Source organism: Heloderma suspectum, chromosome Z (assembly GCF_057233095.1).
Source record: "Heloderma suspectum isolate Gila_16-S chromosome Z, 16-S_ref, whole genome shotgun sequence".
In the NCBI taxonomy this organism is placed as follows: Eukaryota; Metazoa; Chordata; class Lepidosauria; order Squamata; family Helodermatidae; genus Heloderma; species Heloderma suspectum.
This window is the reverse complement of record NC_139476.1, coordinates 8174988-8194387: the sequence shown is the minus strand read 5'-3', so window position 1 is coordinate 8194387 and position 19400 is coordinate 8174988. Positions and strand designations below refer to the sequence as shown.

At 47.9% G+C, this 19400-nt stretch overlaps 1 pseudogene; it reads left to right on the top strand.

The window, feature by feature from the left end:
• Window positions 1-8294: 8294 nt before the first annotated feature.
• On the top strand, window positions 8295-19124 carry LOC146333609 (diencephalon/mesencephalon homeobox protein 1-B-like; annotated as a pseudogene).
• Window positions 19125-19400: the final 276 nt, after the last annotated feature.

The window sequence follows — 19400 nt, the reverse complement described above, 5'->3', positions numbered from 1 at the left end:
GAACTTTCCCAGTTCTACCTGGAGATGGTGGGGACCCAATGGGGAACCTGCTGCGCGCAAAGCAGGGACTCTGCCGCTGAGCTCTCACCTCTGGCCCTCCAGATGTTGTTGGACTCCAACCCCCATCAGCCCCCACCAGCATGGCCAATGGTTAGGCTGATGGGGCTTGTAGTCCAATAACATCTATACATTCTCATGCCTGCTCTACGTGAATGGGCAGTAAAGCACTGGGGTCAGCAATGTGGTGCCCACAGGCAGCACTGCGCCCCCCTGGCACTCCCCTTTTCCCTTCCAGTTTTTACATTTTCCTGACTCATTAAAAAATATTTTAAACCCCTTTTTTTACTTGGGAAAAAAGCATTGCTTGGTGTTCAGCTGCTCCAACCCCTCTTCCTTCCCTTCCCCACCATACCTCTGGGGCCCAGGTGAGCCCAGAGGCATGCTGGGGAATGGAGGAGGTGTTTTGCCTGGGGGTGAGTGAGGATTAGTTCTTCCTGTATTTTGGGCCAACGTGGTAGGCTATGTTTGCCCTGGGGTCCGTCTGTTGGTCTGTTGGTCTGTCTGTCGGTCTGTCTTTCTTTCTGGCAGAGAAGGTGTTTCTCTCAGTATTGACATTTTCCCTTCTGTGAAATGGGTATTTTGTATGTTTGTATTTTGAAATGGGAACTAGCAACCAACTTCAGCAACCTTGTTCTTCTTGCAAAGAGGTGTTTAGACCTGGAATCTGTGGGCCAAAACAGACATTACTTTAAATGTGTATCCAGCAGCTACATCTCCACCACCATGCCATTTTACTCTAGTGTATGTACAGGGCCCCTGATCTGGATCTGGCCCCTAATAGGAGGGTGGTGATGAGGAGGCTTTTAAAATCCATTATGGGGAGCTGCACCTACTCTAGAGTAAACATTTAAAGAAGACATGGCTGCTAGACACACATTTTAAAGCCATGTCTGTTCCTGATAAGTAGGATCATCCTGTTGGTGCAAAGACAGAGAACAGATGTGCTTAGCGATGTTGCCAATCAATGGCAGAAGAATGTGGCTGTGTCATTTGGGTATTGCTCGCTAAAGAGCTTACCCCATCCTCCCAGTAGTTCCCCAATTCCTGATCAATACGTGGGCCACTAAGCCCCCCTCCTCCCGTGCCCCTCGCCTACGGCTGACCGGGCCCCCTGTCTCATTTGCCTCGGCTGTTGAAAGGCCTGGACAAAATTAAACTAAAAAGGCCATTCAAAAGGCAGGATCAATCATTTCTGGTCACCCCTGACCCGGTGGCTTCACAGCTCTATGGAGAGGGGTAAGCTGCACAGACGCCCCATGAATGCCTCACGGCAGGGGACTCTCAGCCTCATGCTGAGATGGCACTCCTCTGGAGGATGCCGCGGGAGCGCAAGGCTCAAAATGGCTCACCCCTCCCCTCCCCTCCCCCTGCACCTTCCTGATGCAACAACCTCCCCAGTCATGGGTCTGATTATAGGGGAAGAAGGAAGGTGTGTGTGCCCAGGGTACAATTCACAACAAATCCATCAAAAGTTGGAGAGCCAACAGGAGTGAGCACCAGAAATGAATCTGTTGCCCCAGTGTTTGGGAAACAGGAATATGCAGTGCTGGAATTGAGCATCATTTTCTCAGACGGCCAGAGCGGGTGCTCACATCTACATTGCTTGCTCTCTCATTCCTCAGGGAACCCGCAGCCAAATGTGTCTTGTGGGGAAGTTTCACCTGGGGGTGTTTGGATGGCACATCCAAACTCATGCGTGTAGAAATCCATCACAGGATTTCTGAGCGCTCTCCACTTGGGGCAGGTTTTTACACAGGCATCTTATATGTGTAAATATATGCTTATTCATAAATACAAATGCAAGATGCTTTCCTCCCTCTCTCATAATGCATTCATTCCACTTCGGAAACAAGACCAGGTGAGTCTGTTTTCCCTCCCACCCCTTCCTTCCCCCAATTGAAAGGCCAATTGGGCCATTTGACACAGGTGAAGTGATCATTTCAGAGGAAGCTCCAAGGCATAGTCTGAAGGCCCTTGAGACAGCTGCCTTGCTGAAGCTAAGCAGGTCTGGGTCTGGTCAGTGCTTGGAGGGGAGCCCACCTGCGTACCCCATGGAGCTACCTTGAGTTCCACGATGGAAGAAAGGTGGGATATAAATGAAATAATAAATTTTTTAAAAGTCCCCTCCCTGAGCCCTCCGTATGCTTGTCGCATCCTCTTAACATCCCCAGTAAATAAGTCATCTCTTTTTCAGTCCCATCACCACCACCACCACCACCACATGCAAAATCCACTTGGCAAAAGGGGTAGGCAGGATTAGGACCCGTGGGTCTTTGCTGTCCACCCATGAAGATTAGCATGAAAAAGTTACTCTTTAAATGGGGAGGAGGCAGAGACAGAGGATGATTTTGCCTGGGCATCCCCTGCCCCAAATAGTCTCAGGTGACAAATCCTGGTATCAGATATCATCTCCTCTATGAGAGAAGGTTACAACAGCTGGGGTTGCTTAGCTTTGAAACAAGGAGGGTCAGGGGAGACATGAGAGAGGTCTACAGAATTATGTGTGGTGCGGAGAATGTGGATAGGGAGACTTCTCTGTCTCAAAATACTAGAACCCAGTGGGGTCGTCCCATGAAGGTGACTGGTGGGAGATTTAGGACAATACAAGGACGGACTTCTTCACACAGCACTGAGTAAAACTATGAAATTTGCTACCTCAGGAAGTAGTGATGGCCACCAACTTGGATGGCTTTAAAAGGGGTTAGACAAATTCCTGGAGGAGAAGGCTATCAATGGCCACTAGTCCTGATGGCTCTGCTACCTCCAGTACCAGAGGCAGTGAGCCTATGTACACAAGTTGCTGGGGAACATGGGCAGGAGGGTGCTGTTGTGCTTGTGTCCTGCTTGTGGGTTCCTGGTCGACAGCTGGTTGGCCACTGTGTGAACAGGATGCTGGACTAGATGGACCCCTGGTCTGACCCAGCGGGGCTCTTCTTGTGTTCTTATGTTGTTGTTTATTCGGTCAGTCGCTTCCGACTCTTCATGACTTCATGGACCAGCCCACGCCAGAGCTTCCTGTCGGCCGTCACCACCCCCAGCTCCCCCAAGGCCGAGTATGTTCTTATATCAGATGATTATTTATGTGCTCACAGAACTTCTGAGGCAGAGATACAGAATGTCAGCACAGTCTGTCTCTCTTGGGGTCCCAATCTGGCCCTCTGGGGTTCCTTAGAAACCCATGCCCCCTCCCTCTCCCTGTGACCACTGATTGTTTGGTGGTTTCCTGGCTTCTGCGCATTTTTCCCCCCGTTCTAAAAAGATGAAATGCCTCTCCTAAGGCCGACTTGCTGTGTTAGGAACGTAAGAAGGGTACTGCTGGATTGGATGAAAGGCCTCCCTGGTGTAGCAATCTGTTCTGTTCCCAGAGTAGCCAACCAGCTGCCCCAGGGGGAAGCCCACAAGTCAGGCATGAGCACAAGAGCACTTTCCCCACGCATGTCCCCCAGCAACTGGCATACTGAGGCATGATATTATTGGCTCCGATACAGGAGGCAAATAGCCAACATGACCAGTAGCCCAAGTACCCTTGTTTTGTAGTAGTCATATAACATCAAGTGGTCCTGGATTAGGCAAGAAAGGATTGCAACGCTGGCAGATCTCTTTCCGATAATTTGATGGCGACTCAGTTTCTCTGTTTCATTCTGCCCCGAACATAATGCCAGCTTTAGGGGAAAGAGAATGGTGGGGATCAGCATTGAGGCTGCGAAGTGGGGGGAGGCATCCTTTCAACCCATGGCATTCTTTTGCCCTAATCCACACTCTGAATGGTGAAAAATGGACACACACACACACACACACACATACGAGCTCAGCTTAAGCCTTCTCAAGTCCCTCTGGAGAGGAAAGAGTAGCGCTTAATCCAGCTGATGTTAGGTTAGTTCGTATTGGATGTGGGGTGAACAGGTGGGGGTGGAGAGGGTGGGATAGGGTGGGAGTTTGACATGTGCCCCCCCCCACTCCTAAGCTGTTAAATAGCAAAGGAGAGCAGAAACTGGAGTCAGATTGACAAAGCCACAAGGGGAAGAAGAAAGAACACCTCTTGGATCTGGTGAGTAAATCTGGGGTGCTCAGAAGAATGGGCAGCAATCCTGCTTTGGACTGGGGATAAGTGCAAATTGCTAAGGAGGTGCCAGATTCAGAGACATGTCTTAGTTTGGGCAGTTAGGCAAGTTAGACAAAACTCTAATGGTCTTATGGGGGGGGTGTCGATCTCTTGTGTATGACTGCGCTTACTACTTAGACTCTGGACTTAATAGTCTTACATCCCCACTCCCTTTAGATGGTAAATATGTATCACTTCCCTTCCTCCCACATGTGGCAGGCCAGCCCTGCTGCATTTGGGGACTCTCCTGCTCATTTTGCTGAGTAGAGCCTAGGGATGGCAGAGAATTCCACCACGGATCTCGGTGAGGCCGAATGCCAGTGCATTCGGCCCCCCGAACTCCATGGCGGAACGGCCTGCCCCCCCGCCCCCCCGCGGATCCCCCCTGGGACAAGACTTACTTGGGGCGGATCTTCCGGGAGGCGGCGGCGACGGCGGCGGCAGCAGGTCTTCTGACCGGCCACCGCCGCCGCCATTTCCAATCTTGTTAAAAAAAAAAAGACGGGATAGGCTACATAAAGATTTACGTAGCCTATCATGGCTAGGTTTAAAAAACAACAACAACCCACAACGTGATAGGCTGCGTAAATCTTTACGTAGCCTATCATGGCTGGGTGGGTTTAAAAAACAACAGCAACAGCGTACGCAAATGGCGGCAGCTGCGGCCGCCGCCATTTGCGTTCCTTATTTTTGGCCATCTTAGTCTACGTAAATATTTACGTAGACAATGACAGCGAAAATAAAGGGGAACGCAGGTAGTGTAGCGGGCGCTATTTGCGTCCCTTTTTGATTCGCCGTTTTAGCCTACGTAAAGATTTACGTAGGCTAAAATGGTGAATCAAAAAGGGACGCAAATAGCGCCCGCTACGCTATTTGCATTCCCCTTTATTTTCGCTGTCATAGTCTACGTAAATATTTACGTAGATTAAGACGGCCAAAAATAAGGAACACAAATGACGGCGGCCGTAGCCACCACTATTTGCGTACGCGTCCCCCCCCCCCCCCGAGCCCTCTGTGGCTGGAAATCCGGCTGTGGACGGCTCTGGGCTGGGCTGGGCTGGGCCTCCCCCCCATCAACATAATCCGCGAAAGGTAAGTCACTTTTGTACATCCCTAGAGCCCTGGATGTCTGCCCCAAAGTCCTGCCTGATGGCAGCATTGCGTTTCACCTTTGCTTACCAATACCCCCACCCTCCATTTATTTTTGAGGCCATTAACAGTTCCATCAGAACTTTCTTCTGTGAAATGTGCAGTGACTCTGCTTACCCAATGAGTAGGGGTGGGCAGATCACTTACCTGATTCCATTCCGGGGTATCCGCTGGGTGGGGGGAGGCGATCTGTCCCTCCCCCTGGAATCCTCCTCGGCCGGCTCCACTCCGTGGCAAGGCCACAGAGCTGCCTGCCAGGCCCGTCTGCAGCCGGACTTCCATCTGCTCCTGGGCTGGGGACGCAAATGGTGTCCGTCACAGCGGATGCCATTTGCACCCCTGCATTAGCCGTGATAGGCTATGTAAATACTTACGTAGCCTATCACGGCTAAAGCGGGGACACTGCTGCTTTTGCCTCACCGCCACCTTCTCCATTGAGCTGAGACAGCAGCCATTTGCATCCGTAGACAGAGCAGCAGACGGCTGCGGATGACCAGGTAGTGTCCGTCCTGGGGGGGGGGGTCCACGGGGTGGTGGTGGAGGTAGTCCGTTCCACCATGGTCTCCGGGGGGCTGGATTCTAAAGAATCTGGCCTCATTGGAGTCCATGGCGGATTTCTCCGCCATCCCTACCAATGAGTCTTGCAGCAGCTAAAAAGATGAACTGATGAACCGTGGTGGCAGCTTCCATGGACTAGGGCCCAATCTGTATCCCTTGTCCAATGCTAATGAAGTGAACCGATAGGTCAGGAAAGCTGCTTCCGCTGCAATAAATCTGTTTGCCTTTAAGTTGCGATGAAACTTTAAAAAGTTTCTGTTGTAGTTTTTTTCTGCAACAGACTAACTTAGCTAAACCCCTGGAATAGCTGAGTTTAAGAAGATGACCTTCTGGAAGCCCTCTGTGAAAATTTGAGGCCTACAGAGGCAAAGGGGGGAAAAGATCAGGATAAGAGGCCTGGAGTTTTCTGTTGGGAGGGGGCAACCCTGAGAGGAGGAGTTTCATTTCTCCAGTTAAGTGTCAGTTCCATTTCTCCACTTAAGTTTTATTTCTTCAGGTTTGAAGCAGTATTTTCAGTTTTGAGGGAGGAGGGTATATAAAGAGAGCCAGTAAGGACAGAGACAGCCAGAGCCTGAAGTGAGAGCAGAGTCTGAAGGGGGAGCAGGAAGAAGCAGCCTAGAAAAGTCTAAGGACAGCCAGGGTAAAGGATCTTGCATTTTGCAACTTCTATTTTCTTTTAATGCCGTTTGTATCACTGAGCTCTTTTGTGAAAATACATTTAGTTGTGATTCACTTGCTTTAATTTACCAGTAAACTGTTGTGGTTAATCCCTGTGTCTAGAATGTCAATCACCCCATGTCTACAGCCTAAACCCCACATTACTGGGAAGGGGAAGTTGAAAAGAAGAAAGGTGGGACTCTTAAGGAGGCAAGAGATCCTTAAGGAGTTGCTCAGGGGGTCCAGGTCATAAGGGGAAGCTTGACAGCCTCTGAGAAGCTGGCAAGCACGGCAGGAAGGCAACAAAATAATTCTTTGTCCCCAGGCTCTGGCATTGAGAGATAGACTGCCACTGAACATGGGGGTTCCATTTAGCTCTTAGGTTAATAGCTACAGATAGAGCTCTTTTCCATGGATTTTGTCTAATAATTTCTTTTCAGGGCAATGGGGACTACTAGCCATGAGCCATAAATCCATAATGCATTCCCTCTGACTGTTCTTGTTTAAGAGAAGAGTCCCTAGTTTCTGGACTGTGAACCTTACAATTATTGCCACCTTGAGTTCTTTGGAAGCAGGATGTAATCAATCAGTCCACTCATCCCCTTTGCAATCAATCACAATCACAGCTCAGGCCCTTCACGAAGTCCCGTCAACTGTTAGAGAAGGGGAGTTGAACCTCTTTCAGTCTGAAAATATCAGACAAATTCTGGCCTGCTTGCGCTGGCTGCCTATGTACTTCCAAGCTGAATCCAAAGTGCAGGTTTTGATCTATAGATCAAAACCTTACACAGCTTGGGACCACAGTACCTAATAGGACATCTCTCCTGGCATTAACCAACCTGTACACTACGCTCTGCATCCAAGGCCCTTCTCCTAAGGCTCAGAGGGCAGCAACGAGGGAGAGGGCCTTCTTGGCGGTGGCCCCCCATTTATGGAATAATCTCCCTGACAAGGCCCACCTGGTGCCAACATTGTCCTCTTTTTGGCGCCAAGTTAAAACTGCCCTCTTCTCTCAGGCATTTGGCAGCATATAAGGAGTCTCTTGATTGTCTCTAGCTGGTTGTTTTAAATTGTTTTAGATATATGTTGCTGCCGCGTGTGCTATTTGTTATGTGTCATTACATGGATGGTTTTATACTTTGTATAATGTATTTTAATGGGGTTTAAAAAAAAAAATGGAACCGCCCAGAGAGCTCCAGCTATGGGAAGGTACAGAAATACAATAAATGAAATGAATGAATGAACAAGGGCCCAATTCCATTCTGGAGAAACTCTTGGGAACCACAATCCAACGCTGGGTAGGGCCAAAGGCAAACACATTGGGGTAAAAAAATGCAAACAGACACACAAACAAACCCAGCCTATTTTAGCATCAAGTGCTTCCTGCCAATACCTCAGCCTTAGGGGAGGCATTTCAACCCTTGAGAATGGGGAGAGGGGGTGGTGCCAGGGGAAGAGGGCATGGCTGATGAGGAACCCCAGAGAGTTGGGTTAGGCCCCTGCACCTGAGGTTCTCCACTCCTGCTTTAGAGGGCTACACTTGGGCATAACGAATGAGGTTCTTCTTATTTTCGACCTTTGTGATGTCAGATAAGCACCACAAACTAATTAATAAATCATAAACTGATGATGATTTATACATCATAAACTGATTTCTGAAGCCTGCTGTTGTTTCAAAATCAGTCTCGATATTTTTTTATCTCCAAATTATATGATTGGAAGACACAAAACAGGGCAGGTTTGTTCGATTTTAAGCTGGTTTGGGGGACTGGCAGGTGGCTTTGCTTACATATATTTTGCTTGTGTATCTTTCCCCCTCTTCTAGGGCACCATGTACCACATCAGGGGCCATGTTGTTTATCCACTGCTTTCCTCTCCGTCACTGCTGTACACCTTGCAGCCCACTCAACAGGTGCCTGAGTGCTATCCCTTCCTGTCGGCATCCACAACCCAAGCCTCACCTTTCTGCAATGTCCCCACAACAGATCATTTGGCAGGTAACAGGAATCGTGTTTTGGGATGTGTCTCTGTGTGTGTGTGTCACCTTCCACTGAGGCCAGCCATACCCAACCTGGTGCCCTCCCAATGTGCCAGACTACAACCCTAAGGCCGACTTGCTGTGTTAGGAACGTAAGAAGGGTGCTGCTGGATTGGATGAAAGGCCTCCCTGGTGTAGCAATCTGTTCTGTTCCCAGAGTAGCCAACCAGCTGCCCCAGGGGGAAGCCCACAAGTCAGGCATGAGCGGGTGGGGATAATGGCAGTTGTTATCCAACACGTTTGGATGGCACCTGGTTGGAGAAGGCTGAATTTGTGCTGTGGTGGGTTATTATGTCTATCGAAAGGCACCTGGGACTCACCTGTTTACCCACATCAATGTTGTCCAGGTACATCCACAACAATTAAACAGCTGAAACGGGGCACAGGCAGTCCAAAGCATTTGTGTGTCTCTTGCTCAGAGCCTGGGATGTGAAGTCCATCTTCTAACACCAGCCCAGGGCTCCAGCAGGCCATAAACTCAATTGCACGTGGCACAGAATGGATGGCCCTGGCTTTGACATTCCCCCCATCATGTGATTGAGAGCCTTCTCCATGCACAGAGTATGCTCCTCTGTGCGCAACAGTCCCCCCACCCCATTTTGTGGAGAAGGAATTTGCAGTGGCAACCAGGAATACATCTGTGTGTTGATGAGTAGAAGGATAATATCACAGTATCAGAGAATGGATGAACAAGCCATAGTGTCACCCACAGACCACCCTGTGCAACTTGGGCTTTCTTCACATGGAGCTTTTGTCCTGCGATTGAGACGGCTCCTTCACGGAGGTTTGCGGGCTCTTTACATGACGCCGTGACTCTCCAGGGCGTCTCCTGCACTGAACGCCCTTTGTTCCGTTTTTAAATAGATCGCAGATCATGAGCTGTCAAATTACCCCACTGTGTTCTGCTTGAGTTCTCTCCATGACAAGAGGAAAAGAGACAAGAAGAGGAGCGAGATCCATGAAAGAGAGTGGAAGACTCTGATAAGGGGAGGAGGAGGGGAAGGGGGTGGGGGGAAAGGAAGCACATGTAAAGGGAGTCGTTGTGATCCTGCATTTAAAATGGAAGCAGAAAGCCCGTTTTAAATGCAGGATTTTAGGCTGGTGTAGAGATGCCTCTGCAGTGCCCTAAGCAGAGAACCGACTTATTGTAGTGAAGTATTTACTTAGCAAACAGCTTCAGACAACTAGGCAGAAATATAAGCCCCTGGTACTTCTTCTCCGCCCTTCTCCAGGATAGTATTGCTTGCTGAACACAAAACAGGGCAGGGCATATATCCCAAAGAAGGCCAAATGTTCATATCCTGAATTCTAAATGTCTACACCTTGCACTTGGATTTTCAAATGTAATGTAATTTTTTTGAATTTAACTGAGATGGTATAAACAAATGCTCAACTTCCCCACCTCCCCCCAGCTCTGACGCTTAGTAAGGGCAGCAGGCCAGTCGAATGCTGGTGGGAGGAGCAAATGAAAGACAGCCACATCAAATAGTAAGAGCCTCCAGAGTTGTTGTTTTTTGTTTGTTTTTTTACTTTGTGCAAATTAAACAATCACTTCAAGCAGAAGTAGTATATGTGAGAAGTCAGACGTTGGAATTTCAACAGTAGTTCTTTTACATGTCACTGCAAAAAGGCAAATGCTATTTTGGCCTGCATTAATAGAAGCATCGCTTCCAAATCCCGGGAAGTACGAGTTCCCCTCTACTCAGCACTGGTTAGGCCTCATCTGGAGTACTGTGTCCAGTTCTGGGCACCATACTTTAAGAAGGATGCAGACAAACTGGGGAGGGTTCAGAGGAAGGCAACAAAGATGATCAGGGGACTGGAAACAAAGCCCTATGAGGAGAGACTGAACGAACTGGGCATGTTTAGCCTTGAGGAGAGAAGGCTGAGGGGAGATATGATAGCACTCTTCAAGTCCTTGAAAGGTTGTTGCAGAGAAGAAGGCTGGGATCTCTTCTCGATCCTCCCAGAGTGCAGAACATGGAATAATGGGCTCAAGTGACAGGAAGCCTGATTTCAGTTGAACATCAGGAAAAACGTGCTTACTATTAGAGCAATACAACAATGGGACCCATTACCTAGGGAGGCGGTGGGCTCTCCCAACTGGAGGCATTCAAGATGAGGCTTCCTGCATTGAACAGGGGGTTGGACTCAATGGTCTTATAGGCCACTTCCAACCCTACTTTTCTATGATTCTATGATTCTACACCAAGAGAAATGTTGGCCCATGGGTTGGATGTAGTCTGTGGAGCCTTTAGCTCCAGCCAATGGTTCAGGAGAGCTACAGATTACACTACTAGTATCAGTGATGGTATGTCCCCCAGTCCCATTGCAGGAGAACATGAATGGGAAGGCGTTACTGCCCTTATGTCTTGCTTATGGTCTTCCCAGAGACATCAGGTTGCCTACTGTGGGAACAGAATGCTGGAACGTAAGAAGAGCCATGCAGGATCAGACCAAAGTCCAGCATTCCATTCCCAGAGTATAGTCCATGGGTACTTAGAATCATAGAATAGTAGGCTTGGAAGGGCCCTATAAGACCAGTGAGTCCAACCCCAACCAGTTGGGAAGATCATTTCACTGAATTATTTATTTTATTAGTATTATTTAGTATTAGGGTTATTAGTATTAGTATTATTAGTATTAGTATTATTAGTATTATTTATTATTTATTTATTTTATTAGTATTATTTTATTAGTATTGTGGGAACTTAAAATGGTGAGTCCATCAGAGTGCTATTGCTACCCACTGCTGTCCCCAGGTAAGCCCACCACTGGGTCCAGTGAGGTAGGAGGGGCTGATTCATTGGCACTTTGCTAAAGGCTCCTTAAACCTGGAGCCAATCCTAAAATAAATAACTGTGTCTGCCCCTCTGCTGCCGCCATTTTGGTTTGCAAAGGATTGTGGCGTAGAACGGGGAGCTGTACAAATGGCAATTGAGGGTGTTCCACTGAGCTTTTACGGATGTCAGATTAGCTCTTCTGCTCTGTCAGGGAGGTTCAGTCCTGTCTTTCTTGGCTTCCCCCTCCCTCCCGCAAACCCACAACATACAGAAGTCTTGCTGGATCTGCGCTGTGGACTCCATCAGAAATGGCGGAGGACCCGGACCTCCTTCACTGAGCAGCAGCTGAAGGTGCTGGAGAGCGCTTTCGAGAGGACCCCTTACCCCGACGTGGGCACCAGGGAGCGCCTGGCTGTATTTGTCAATCTCCCTGAAGCGCGGGTGCAGGTAATCTCGGTAACCCCCAGTTCCCTTGCAGAGGTGCTGTGCGCAAACAGCCTCTCAGAATTCTCCACCCAATTTGCGGGCAGAGAAGTTGGGGAGACCGTTTCACTGAATTTCTCTGGGGGTGGGGGATGAGGGTGGATAAATTCTCCTACAGTTTCTCGAGGCTGGGGCTCACCATTCGGAGTGGCTCCCCGCCCCCGCCCCCCACCATAGGTTTTTGTTGTTCTTTTGGTGGCAGCAATCATGTTGGCAGGTTGGCTTCCATTTTGCATTCTCCACAATGCCCCAGACCCAGCATTTTTCGGGGGGGGGGGACAACGGCAGAATGGCTGCTGCCACATACATACATACACACATACACATAGAAACAAACACACACATACACACACACACACACGTGCATATACACACATACACACACACATCACACATACATACACACGTACATATAGATACCTACATATACATACCTGCATACACATATACACATACACACACACAAACAAACACATACACACACACACACACATACATACATACACACACATGCACGCCCACATGTATATAGGGAACTCTTCTGAAACATTTCAGCTCAGCTCTAAAAAAACACCGCCTTGTCCCACTTTCCGAGAGGTGGTGGAGGGGTCTAGTATGCTCACTTCAATACTACTGTGCAGCTCAACATTGGTCAAAACTACCTCCAGGGCAGAATGAAATTGCAGTAGGGATGTTAGAGAATTCCGCCACGGATCCCAGGGGGGCTGAATTCCAGTGAATTCGGCCCCCCGGAATCCGTGGCAGAACGGAGCCCCCCGCCCCACCACCCCGCGAAAGCCCTGCGAAACGGAGCCTACCTGGCTGTGGCTCCAGCTCCGGCTCTGACAGTGGCGGCGGCAGCAGCGGCTCTGGCCGCTGCCGGGCTGCTGCGGCCACAAATGGCGGCCGTCACAGCTTTTTCAAATACAGCCAAGAGTCTTTTGGCACTTTAAAGACAAACAAATTTATTCTGGCATAAGCTTTCATGGATTGCATCAGATGCAAGAAGTATTACCGAGAGTTTCAGGGATCGACGGAATACTGAACAAATAGTTCCCTCTAACAGTGAACTCCAGTGGTAAGTGCCACCAGCACTGTAGCCAAAACAGGGTCACTGAGAAACAAACAGAAGTGCCACTTGGTTTTGTGTCATCTGGATATTTTATAAACATTCTTCATATATGGCATAGATTAAAATGTTGGGGAGGACTGGGCCTAGAACAGAGTCCTGTCGTCTTCCTCCAGTTTGATGAGGAGCCATTGATGAGTTGGAGTGTGTTGTTGTTTATTCGGTCAGTCGCTTCCGACTCTTCGTGACTTCACGGACCAGCCCACACCAGAGCTTCCTGTTGGCCGTCGCCACCCCCAGCTCCCCCAAGGCCGAGTCCATCACCTCCAGAATATCATCCATCCACCTTGCCCTTGGTCGGTCCTCTTCCTTTTGCCTTCCACTTTCCCTAGCATCAGCATCTTCTCCAGGCTATCCTGTCTTCTCATGATGTGGCCAAAGTACTTCAGTTTTGCCTTTCATATCATTCTCTCAAGCGAGCAGTCTGGCTTTATTTCCTGGAGTTTGGACTGGTTTGATCTTCTTGCAGTCCAAGGCACTCTCAGTATTTTCCTCCAGCACCACAGTTCAAAAGCATCTATCTTCCTTCGCTCAGCCTTCCTTACAGTCCAGCTCTCGCAGCCATAAGTTACTACGGGGAATAAAAAAGGTAAAGGTGTCCCCAACCAGTCGTGTCCGACTCTAGGGTGTGGTGCTCATCTCCATTTCTAAGCCGAAGAGCCAGCGCTGTCCGAAGACGCTTCCGTGGCCACGTGGCCGGCATGACTGAACACCGAGGTGCACGGAATGCGGTTACCTTTCCCGCCGAAGCGGTACCTATTTATCTACTTGCAATTTCTTGCTTTCGAACTGCTAGGTTGGCAGGAGCTGGGACTGAAGATGGGAGCTCACTCCGTCACGCAGCACTCGGGTCTCGAACTGCTGTCCTGCCGACCTTCCAGTCTGCAGTTCAGTGTCTTAACCACTAAGCCACCGTGGCCCCACTACTACGGGGAATACCACTGCTTTCACTATGCGGACCTTTGTTGTCAGCGTGATGTCTCTGCTCTTCACTATTTTATCCAGATTTGTCATTGCTGTCCTCCCAAGAAGTAAACGTCTTCTGATTTCCTGGCTGCAGTCAGCGCCTGCAGTAATCTTTGCGCCTAGAAAGACAATGTCTGTCACTGCCTCCACGTTTTCTCCCTCGATTTGCCAAATTGCCAGTTATCAATCAAGCTGGTTGCCATAATCTTGGTTTTTTAGGTTTAACTGCAACCCAGCTTTTGCACTTTCTTCTGTCACCTTCGTCATGAGGTTCCTCAGCTCCTCCTCGCTTTCAGCCATCGAAGTGGTATCATCTGCATATCTGAGATTGTTAATGTTTCTTCCAGCAATTTTAACTCCAGCCTTAGCTTCATCAAGCCCAGCACGTCACATAATGTGTTCTGCGTACAGGTTGAATAGGTAGGGTGAGAGTATACAGCCCTGCCGTACTCCTTTCCCAATCTTAAACCAGTCCGTTGTTCCGTGGTCTGTTGTTACCGTTGCTACTTGGTTGTTATACAGATTCCTCAGGAGGCAGACAAGATGACTTGGTATCCCCATCCCACCAAGAACTTGCTACAATTATTTGTTATGATCCACACAGTCAAAGGCTTTAGAATAGTCAATAAAACAGAAATAGATGTTTTTCTGAAACTCCCTGGCTTTCTCCATTATCCAGCGGATATTGGCAATTTGGTCTCTAGTTCCTCTGCCTTTTCTAAACCCAGCTTGTACATCTGGCAATTCTCATTCCATGAATTGCTGGAGTCTACCTTGCAAGATCTTGAGCATTACCTTACTGGCATGTGAAATAAGTGCCACTGTTCAATAGTTTGAGCATCCTTTGGTGCTTCCATTTTTTGGTATGGGGATATAGGTTGATTTTTTTCCAATCTGATGGCCATTCTTGTGTTTTCCAAATTTGCTGGCATATGGCATGCATCACCTTGACAGCATCATCTTGCAAGATTTTAAACAGTTCAGCTGGGATACCGTCGTCTCCTGCTGCCTTGTTATTAGCAATGCTTCTTAAGGCCCATTCAACCTCACTCTTCAGGATGTCTGGCTCTAGCTCACTGACCACACCGTCAAATCTATCCCCGATATCATTATCCTTCCTATACAGATCTTCCATATATTCTTGCCACCTTTTCTTGATCTCTTCTGCTTCTGTTAGGTCCTTGCCATCTTTGTTTTTGATCATACCCATTTTTGCCTGGAATTTACCTCCGATGTTTCTAATTTTCTGGAAGAGGTCTCTTGTCCTTCCTATTCTATTATCTTCTTCCACTTCCGCGCATTGCTTGTTTAAAATAATTCCTTATCTCTTCTGGCTAACCTCTGGAATTTTGCATTTAATTCAGCACATCTCCCCCTATCACTGTTGCCTTTTGCTTTCCTTCGTTCTTGGGCTACTTCCAGTGTCTCAGCAGACAGCCATCTTGCCTTCTTGGTTTTCTTTTTCTTTGGGACGTTTTTTGTTGCCGCCTCCTGAACAATGTTGCGAACTTCTGTCCATAGTTCTTCCGGGACGCTATCTACTAAATCTAGTCCCTTAAATCTATTCTTCACCTCCACTGCATATTCATGAGGAATATGAGTGAGCTCATATCTAACTGATCTGTGGGTCTTCCCTCTTTAGTCTGATTCTAAAGTTGGAGTGTAGCATTCATTAATTTTATTCATTTAGAACAGGGATGGGGAACCTTTGGGTCACCAGCTGGCCTGCAGAGGCCTCAGGTGAGGCTCCTCCCCCAAACCCCCCCCCTTCTGAGAAGGGAGAGGGGGCAGGGAACTGATTGTCAGATCCGTTGGCTTTGTTCCTCCCTCGGCTTCCCTGAATGGGGGTAGGGGAACAGGGAGCAAAGCCAGGTCTGATCTCACCCATCTCCTCCCTCGCCTTTCACCCCATTCATAATTTTATACCCCTGTTATCACTTGCTTTTATTACAGAGGCTCAAAATGGCTTACAAATAAAGAAGGCCAGCAAAACATGTTTCTGTTACAAATGAGTACTGGAAACTCCAGACGGCGCTCATTTTCATAAAGGGTTTTTCCAATATTTTACAAAGCAGCTTACAATAGAAGCAAATAATGCAGCAACTCTTAATAAATCAAAAGAAAAGCCCAACGTATCTTCTTTCTTTATCCTGTTCTTGTGCATCTTGCTTTAGACGGGTCTTCTCCAGTCTGGTGTACTCCTGATGTTTTGAACTTCAACTCCCATCAGCCCCAACCAGTGTTAACAATGGTCAGGACTGCTGGGGGTTGTAATCCAAAACTTTTGGAGGGCACCAGGTTGGGGAAGGCTGGTGTACACCCTGATCCAGTGTGTGTTTGCTTGGAAGTAAATCCCTGCTGAATTTGATGGGATGCCCCTGCTCCTGGCTAAGCATGTGTAGAATTGTAGCCTCAGTAATGTTGGTAGGAGCTTCATAGAATAGTAGAATAGTAGGGTTGGAAGGGGCCTATAAGACCATGGAGTCCACCCCCCTTCATTGGCTGTTCTTTGAATGGCTGGGCAGCTATGATATGGATGGGCAAATCTGCCAATTTTTGCTTTCTCCTCCATTCTGATTTCTTAAAGCTCAAATTCTTTCTCTCCTGAACATGAAGAACTTTGCACTAATGAGGTTGAATACACAGGTACTCAAACCCAGACTTTCAAAAGCAAAGCACTCAAAGCCCTGTGCCTGGATAGATGTACACTACCTGTTAGTTCTGGTTTCTCCCACATTCATTTTTGTTTGTTTTTTTAAATCTCAAGTTCTTTTTGTTCCAGATGTGGGGAACTTTGAGAACTTCGGTAAATTCTTATCAAAACCAGACTGAATGAAATCCTAACCTATCCCTAGCAATGAAGAGCACGACCCAGTTGTTAAGGACAGATCCAGCCAGGATTTATTTTATAGATTTCTTTACCCCATACCCTAACCTTTCCCCCTGTTTGAGCACCAGGCCCACAGCATAACGGCAGAAATGCACCTCTGTCCAAGTGGAGATGGGGGAATTGCTTGACTTCCCCTTACAAAAACTCCCCTCAGACAGAGAGCTAGCGTCATACCTTCCAACCTTTCAGTTTATAATAGGGGCATTCCTGTAAAATTTGTAAGACCCTGTCGCTCCCAGCAAGGATGTGCTAAGCACCCTCATATTGTACACTTGCCAAAGGCACTCCTATTCTTGCTTTTCCTTCACTCTGCAATACTTCTTCCTGAACCAGTGGAGGGAGGAAGGGAGTATAAAACAACTGGCCATGCCAGTTTTCTACTTTTTTATGCTAAAGAATGTTTAATAGCAATGTTTACAAATTTGATGGGCAGTTGTCTGTCTGTCTGTCTGTCTGTCTGTCTATCAATCTATCAATCTATCTATTTATTTTTATTCACAATATTTGTATACCGCTCCACATCCAAAGATTTTGGAGCAGTGAACAGCAGATAGGATAAAAGAATAAAAACACCATGTTAAAATAATAGATGCAAATGTTAAAAAAAATAGATGCAAATGTTAAAATAATAGATGCAAATTAAAAACTGCGGCAAACTTCATGTGCACCAGTTTTAGAAGTTCCCCGAAGTTAATCCAGAATTTAGGGGGACTGGAGAACAGGACAGTGCAAAAATTCCAGGACAATAGATGAGCAGAATGGTCAAAATGTGGTCATTGCTTATGTGAGATAATGTTGTTCTGGCGCCCTTCTCCCCTCCACTGCTCCCAAGGGAAGTGGGACAGAGAGATGCACACAGCATCTGTGCACTGGAGGGTGTGTGGGCAGAGCACGGGGGACTATATACACCTCCATTCTGCATAGTACAGGCCCCTCCTCAAATCTTGTGGGTGCCCATCCTTCCCTTGCCCTGTGGGATGACTGGGAATTCATTTCAGTTCGGTTTTGATAAGAATTTGCCAAAATACACAAAATCCTCCATATTTGGAACAAAAAGAAGTTGAGATTTAAACAAATCGAATGTGGGAGAAACCTAAACCTACAGATTTCTCCATCCAAGTCCAGTGTTTGAGTGCTTTGCTTTTAAAGGTCTGGGTTTCAATCCCCATTAGTGCTGAATTAGGGTGGCCACCTCTTTTTCTGACAGGCTTCTCAACTTTAACAGGTATATAGGGAGGCACAACACGGCCTTCTCCTCTGGAATAGCTATATCTATTGAATTTGGCTGGTACAGATGGGTGAGAATTCTGTTTCGGTTCGGTTTTGATAATAATTCAAACATTTGCAAATGTCTCCATCCTTGGGATGGGAAGAACTTGATATTTTGAACGTTCAAATGCAGGAAAAAGTGAAACTGATGGGTTTGCTCCTCCCTAATGCAGGACAAGTGAGATTGGTCACCTTGGGACAGGATTTTTCTCACCTGTGAACCTAAATGGCACAAAGTCACAGGGTTGTCCCACCTATCCTACACTGATTAGGAGTTAAGGGAGACTGGCATGGGTGTGCTGATGTTAAATAGGTTGGTCACAAAAGCAGGGTGGGAAAGATTAGCAAATTGGTAGGCACTTCTATGGCGAAAGGAGTCTTTCTGGGTGTGATCAGGGATGGGGGAAAGGACCCTTTTGTGCATATGCACAAAGTCATGGGGCTTGGCAGGGTGGGGTGGGAGTTGATGGGGGGCGGGGGCTGAACTTTGGTGCCAAGTTCAAGCCCTAGTGGGGTAGAACATTTCTTGCATTAGTTTGAGTGCTATTTTGAGCATTAAAGCATGCAATTTCCCTGCCTGCTTTCAAAAGCCGTACAGTCCTGAAGAGGGCCATACCATGTCTTTTTCCCCCTGAGCCTGTCATCAGTCTAATCCATGCATCTTGTGTCCTCCACCACCCCAACCTGCCACAGGTGTGGTTCAAAAACCGCCGAGCAAAATTCCGCAAGGGCCAGCACGGGCCGCTGCAGAAATCTTGCAGAGCTGAACTCCCAAGCGCTCCTGGGGAAGGAGGAAGAGGAGGAGATGCACTGGAGCAGAGCCATTTGCAGATGTCCTGGGTAGAAAATGGGTTGTCGTCTCCGTAATGAAGAATACTGCAGAAGTCCCTTTACGGTGTCTCTCGGGGGACATTTCGAGAGTGCCTGGGACTTGCCCCCTGGATGCCACATCACCAAAGAAAGAGATCCAAAAGAGGCAGGATTTGGGACTGTGCTATGGGTCAGCTTTGCCTTTGCAAGCACCTTGGCTGGCCGCTTAGGTGGGAAGCGTTGCCTTCTAAGACGTCATCATGACTTCCCTACCCCCAGCCCATGGCGTCTGGCCTGTAGAAGTCATTAGTGTTTGTTTGCCGTTAGACTATGTTGTCTGCACCCAGGGCTGTGCATATGGAAAAGGATGAGCGAATTGATCAAGAGGCTGAATTACGTTCTGTGCAAGGAAAGATCAGGGTGTCTGGGGCTTTTTAGTATACAAAAAAACCCCAGGCAACTAAGGTGGGGAAGATGTGACTGAGGTTTATAAAATGATGCCTGGT